We start from the raw sequence: 6,752 nt of genomic DNA, 5'->3' as shown, positions 1-6,752 counted from the left end.
TTAAAAATGATCTCGCAACTTCGATGATAATTACCAATAGTGTACAGTGTCTCTAAACCCTTCACCTTAAAGCTGATTTTAACTCCGACTACATTAAGGATGAGAAAGCACAATCCATTTAATTATGACCCGTTTTTAAGCATTTATTGTTAATACAATTATTATTAAAGTCACCTGGAAATATAATTTTTTTTTTCTTTCAGACATAAGAGTATAATGCTTACGAACAATAAAACAATTTTTTTAGTTATTGTTTGTCACGATTTATATGTTTAAAAAACATATAAAGTTGTTTTGGGGCTGACTCCGCCTACCCCTTTTGTGACGTCAATCGAAGCAGACTTTGCCTGCAATCCGTATAGTAAACACACGTGCAAAGTACATGTACGTCCAAGTCGTGAGTTGGTACATTTCAAAAAGTGTTTTTCTGCATTCAGCAGCAATACACCTGGTCGGCATTGCCGGGAACAAAACATTTTTTTTTCTTTTCTTGAAACGTACAAACTCACGACTTGGTCCGTACATGTACTTTGCAACTGTGTTTACTCTACGCATTACAGGCAAAGTCTGCCTCGATTTACGTCACGAACAGCGCCCTCTCGGGTCGGGGTCTACTCTTAAATTTGTAAATAACATAAGAACTGATTTTTTAAAACCTTAGTTTTCTGTTTATTCACATTCCACTCATCAAAACACATATATTAGTGACAAAATCTTTATTTTGAAAAAAATACCACTTCCAGGTGACTTTACCTACTGAAAAATTGCCCTGGAATGAACAAGGAATTTCTGTTAAAAACAGAGAGAGACATACTAGTAATGATAATGAACGTTACACAGTGGTATTGGCTTCCCCGTATGAACTGATAATGTGTTCTAATAATATAATATTGTTATTCACTTAACATTAAGTTATCAACTTTGATCACTCCTCTTTTAAAGCCATTGGACCCTTTCGGTAAACAGTATTGTCAAAGGCCCACACTTCGTGCATCACAACTTCTATGTAAAATAACAAACCTGTGAAAATTTAGGCTCAATCGGTCATCGGAGTCGGGAGAAAATAACGGGAAAACCAACCCTTATTTTCGCACGTTTCGCCGTGTCAGGACATGTGTATAAAATAAATCCGTAATTCTCGATATCGAGAATTGATATTGTTTTAATGTTTTCCCCAAAAGTACGACATTTCATGGAACGATATTTCAAGAGAAGTCTTTCACCATTACCTTCTGTAAACCCTGTAAGTTATTTGTAAATCTGTGAACTTATGAAAACTAATCTGTGAACTAAAAAATTATGTATCAAAAATGTCCAATGGCTTTAAAACTAGTCCACCAAAGTTCACCAATGATACACAGTTTGCATAAACTACTGATTTATACACATTCGGGTAAGCAGCTTTAAAAAGCTTATTGTTCTTGATGTATTAGTGTTCATCAGCTGCATTGTTTATCGGGTAGCTCAAAGACATCATTGTGGAGATTACATTATATGCTGCACCTTCTGCAACACCGACAACCAACAAGTTTAGACTTACCCAAACAGCAGCTTGAAAACAAAACCACAGTTATGAGGAAGTAGGAGACGACCCGGTTGCATGTATCCAAAACCTCCATTATCAGACTGTCCAAATAGTGTAATAACTTGATGGTGTTGATTCACATTGTGGGTGGGGGGGGGGGGGGGAGACTCCCAAGATTGAATGGATAACACGATGCAACTTTCGGTTAAGTCCAATTTATAGGTCGTTCTTGCACGTACAACAAAATCACAAATAATTGTATTTGCACACAGTTATATTCACCATTTTTCCACAGTTTCGTTACAGGAAATACCGACTATTATTATTGCAGTGAACTTGAAGCCAGTGCGCCAAGTGAGCTATGTATAATAACTCAATGACATAGCCTAATGTTGATCCATCCGTGACTCGCTTGAAAAGTGTTTCTCATCACATGGGAGTCTCTAGCCTTTAGTCAAGTCGCAAACAGCGCCCCAGATGTAAAAAGAGCCCAAAAATGTCATGCACGAAAAAAAAGCACCAGCGCAAGCGGGGAAGCCGCTTTGCCGCTCGCGCCGTTCTTTTTTCATGCGTGGCATGGTGCCACAGCCTGCGCCTTGAATTAAGGCTAAGAGGTCACCAGTGTATGCGTGTTCGTAAGTCCCAATTATTATGTTTTATATCTGGCTGAATGGAATAAATAACACGGAAATACACCAGCAAAATGTTTCAGGAAACTAGTGCGGAACATGCGCCACGTCGTAAAGTGATTGCGCAGCAGTTTCACGTCCTTAAAGGCAGTGGACACTGTTGTAAATACTCAAAATAATCATTAGCATAAAACCGAGTAATGGGGAGAGGTTGACAGTATAAAACATTGTGAGAAACGGCTCCCTCTCAAGTGACGTAGTTTTCGAGAATTCGAGAAAGAAGTAATTGTTTCACGAATTTAATTTCGAGACCTCAGAATTAGAATTTGAGGTCTCGAAATCAGCATCTGAAAGCACACAACTTCGTGTGAAAACAGGTTATTTTCTCTTTGATAGTTATCTCGCAACTTTGACGACCATTTGAGCTCAAATGTTCACACGTATATTATTTTATGCATAATGTTCGGATACACCAAGTGGGAAGACTTGTCTTCGACAAATACCAATAGTATCCAGTGTCTTTAATTTAAGTTGCATTTTGCAGAACTTGCCCTCTCTGCGCAATGTTTGTAAGTTTAATGATAACAAAACAGCGGACGGGGCTTACACAACTGTATAGACTTTTGTTTTAATCGACTGTCGTCTGATGAATCCAACGAAAAATGCAACGGAGCGGTCATTTTGTGTGAAGTCTCATTCAGTCTCAGACGGAGCGCCGTCGACTAAATGAGACTGGGGGAAATTATTAAAAAACAAACATTTTAGCTCGTCATCACTCATGACAAACACTTATTATTATTATTATTTTTTTTTTGAGGTTTTACATTATGTTTGGAAAATACAAGTAAAATAATATGATCCACACATACATGCATCGAAAGTCGCGAACAAACATGGTCGGCCATTTTGTGGATTCAAAATTTTGACTCAATTAGTGTGCGACGTAAAACAAAAAAACTTGAAAGTTTGTGTGGATCATTGTTTTCTACGTTAACATTATAGTCTATCTATAACCACATGCATTTCATAATAAAAGGTTTCAAACGCTTTTCAAAGACCAACTCGCCCGATCCAAGGCAACGTGCCGCTTAATTAATCGTTTAATTTGATTGCAATTAGCTATTTTATCGATAGATTATTGAACGCCTGATTTGCTTATAGTTGTTTATTAATTGTACACAGGCCCCTTGTATTGCTAACGATAAGAATAACCAACAATTAAGAACACAAATGAAATTACGATACAGATTTGTTTCATTGAAAACAAGTCATTTTATTTAATTGTTTGGTTGCATTGACCTCAGAAACTAATTTTAAGGAAAAACAGAATATCGTGGATATTTGTATTTCTCTCGAAATGACAAAATAATTTCATGTCACAACTTTTGTTTCTTTTAGAGGTGTAAAATAATTATTTGTAATTTTAATAAGGGAGAAACAAAACAGGTCAAACAAACAAAACGTGTTCACACGTAACGTAAAAAATAATTGATTAAACAAAATATCGCAAGTATTTACACAGTAAAAACAATTAATAAAAAAAATTAGCATACTTATCAGCAAATGAAAACTAACTCTTATACAATTAAAATAAAAAACTATTGTCGAAAGCAGCCCAGTATCACTTATCACCTTTTATTTACATAAATATTCACGTGAAAACAATAACAACAAATTCGTGATTTTATTATGATTTATACTAATACCTTTTATTGTTGGAAGGTTCGAATTTTAAACAGACTTTTCTTCAACATGTAGCGATTATTTCAGGATTACCTTCATCTGTTACAAGTAAAACAAACATGACGTTATGTACTGTATCGAGTATTAATATATTACTTGTTTACTTATTTTTCATAATTTCTTTCAGTCGTACTGATTTACACTATTCATTGGTTTAACCACTCCGTAAAAAAAGTTTTTGTCAGCTCATATGCCATGCTTCTCTAAGTTGGACCATACCACTCGTATTAAGGGGTGTCAATCATCCTGTGTCAGTGATTTGATTAGAGGGGGTTGGAAACCAAAAAGGCCCTTAGCTATAAGTTTTCATCTTTTGTATAAACCACAAGAGAAACTGACTGGGTACATTCGGAATGATTTGGGGTTGCACAAAGATAACTGACTAAAGTTGGACTAGTCAATTGTCTTTGTTCAACCACAAATCAATTAATCAGTAGATCTAAAACAAAAAACAAAAATGGCTAATTCAATTGCTCGCTTACAGTAAAAACGTTGACACACGTTTAACTGTATGCGAGTATTTACATAACCCTTTTAGAGATTTAATATTAAAGGAACACGTTACATTGGATCGGTCGAGTTGGTCTTTGAAAAGCGTTTGAAACCGTTTGTTATAAAATGCATATGTTAGAAAGATATTTTAAAAGTAGAATATAGTGATCCACACAAGTATCACTCGAAATTGCGTGGATTTCCTTTTACCTCGTCGACTAACACGGTCGGCCATTTATTAATTGCCGACCGTGTTAGTTTGCGAAGTAAAAGGAAAACCACTCATATTCGAGGCAAATTTGTGTGGATCATTATATTCTACTTTTAAATCATCTTTCTAACCATATGCATTTTATAACAAACGGTTACAAACGCTTTTCAAAGACTAACTCGACCGATCCAAGGCAACGTGTTCCTTTAATAATCGAGTTGAAGTAAAACCCTGCATAGCAAGGTTCTGTTTTGGAAGTACATTACGCTTATAAATAAAAAGGTGTCGGTTCAACGGCTATTCTGCCACCCAAGCCAACAAATAAAGAGTGACTTATTTCCTTCCATTACTTAAAGGATTTGGGTACTTTTTCAAAATGTCCACAGATTTACATTAAACTTACAGGGTTTGAAGATATTGATAGTGGAAAGCTTCCCTTCAAATATTACTAACTAAGGTTGTGTAGTTCTTGAGAAATTAGTAAAACAAGTCACAAAATTATTTTGGTCTCATGAGACCAAAATGATTTTACCAAAATCATAGCATAACTGGTTAATACGTTTTTACATGCTGAAACTGAGAACTGAATTATTACTTTTACTCATTTCTCAAAAACTACAGCACCTCAGTAAGTAAAATTTCAAGGGAAGCTTTCTACTATCATAATCTTCAAACTGCGTAAGTTTAATGTAAATCTGTGGACATTGTGTTTTTTTTGTTAAAAATAAAAAAGTACAGAATACCCTTTTAACTACAATTTTGAATCTGCTATAACCCCTCTACACCCTTTTGAATCTACTTAATTGTTCAAAATGCATTTTTAGCCTAACAAGTTTGTTATGTCAGGATAAGTTGTTATTTTGTTTTTTCTTTATTAAAATTTTCGTGTGAACGTGTGTTGAGCGCAGGGCACTCCTACGGAATCTCTCGTTTTGGATTTTTTTTTCTGTAGCAATTTCAGCTTGTTAACTAGGGTTTATTCTCAGTGTTTTTTAATTACTGATTGTTGTGTAGAAATTCTGCATTTATTTCATGTTTATTTACGGGACTTCTCTTGGGTGTTTTAACTGTATGGTTTCTAATAGGTTTTCTTTTAATTGTGCAGCGCCCAGGAGCATGTTTACATGGATTACACGCTCTAAAAATTTCCATTATTAATGTTATGTATTATTATTATAAACCTCGACCGGTACCTTTTTCCCGAAAAAAAAAAATGTTTTCAAAGTTGCTTTAATCTTTAAATATCTTCTTTAAAAGTCTCCTTCCGCAATGCGTTTTACTGTCGTATTTATGTTTCCTGGCACTATGCAAAATGTATCACCCTTTGTAATACCAATATGTCCTGTGCATGGAAGTTATCAGTAAGTTTAACGGAAACGGAAACGTATAATAAAAACAAGAAGATTATGGCATGTCATTGATTTTCTTCTGTCTGTTAACTTGTTCTTGTTAATATTGTTATTTGTTTTTATATTACCAAGCTTATGAACAAACAATGACAATAGTTTTATGTGGCCCAATGCGCTGCCTATATATACTAACTTTTAACTGAACCATTACGTGTAATCGTGTTAACAAAGGTTATGTGAATATCAAACTTAATAATGAAAATTAAAACAAAATAATAACAATAATTTTGGTAAATAAACGTAGTAGTAACTGTCTCGTCATTCAAAACTTAATTTTTTTGAAAAATCGTCATTCCTGGTTTTGAAAAGCAAACAGCAGACTTCAAAGATTGCTATTTTGACGTATCGTCGTGTGTTTTTCTCTGAGGTCTGGGTAATGATAAAAAATGTTACTTAAAAGCAGTGGGCACTATTGGTAACTAATCAAAGTAATTATTAGCACAAAACCCTTGGTAACCAGTAATGGGGAGAGGTTGATAGTATACAACATTGTGAGAAACGACTCCCTCTGAAGTACCGTAGTTTTCGAGAAAGAGGTAATTTTCCACGAATTTGATTGCGAGACCTCAGACTATTTAAAATTTGAGGTCTCGAAATCAAGCATCTGAAAGCACACAACCTCGTGTGACCAGGTTTTTTTTTTTTTTTTCTTTTCTTTTTTCATTATTATCTCGCAACTTCGACAACCAATTGAGCTCAAATTTGTACAGGTTTGTAATTTTTTTGCATATGTTGAGAGTGAA

The sequence above is a fragment of the Asterias amurensis genome, chromosome 13, assembly GCF_032118995.1.
Source record: "Asterias amurensis chromosome 13, ASM3211899v1".
Taxonomy (NCBI): domain Eukaryota; kingdom Metazoa; phylum Echinodermata; class Asteroidea; order Forcipulatida; family Asteriidae; genus Asterias; species Asterias amurensis.
The sequence above is the reverse complement of the archived record's forward strand: the minus strand, read 5'-3'. Positions refer to the sequence as shown.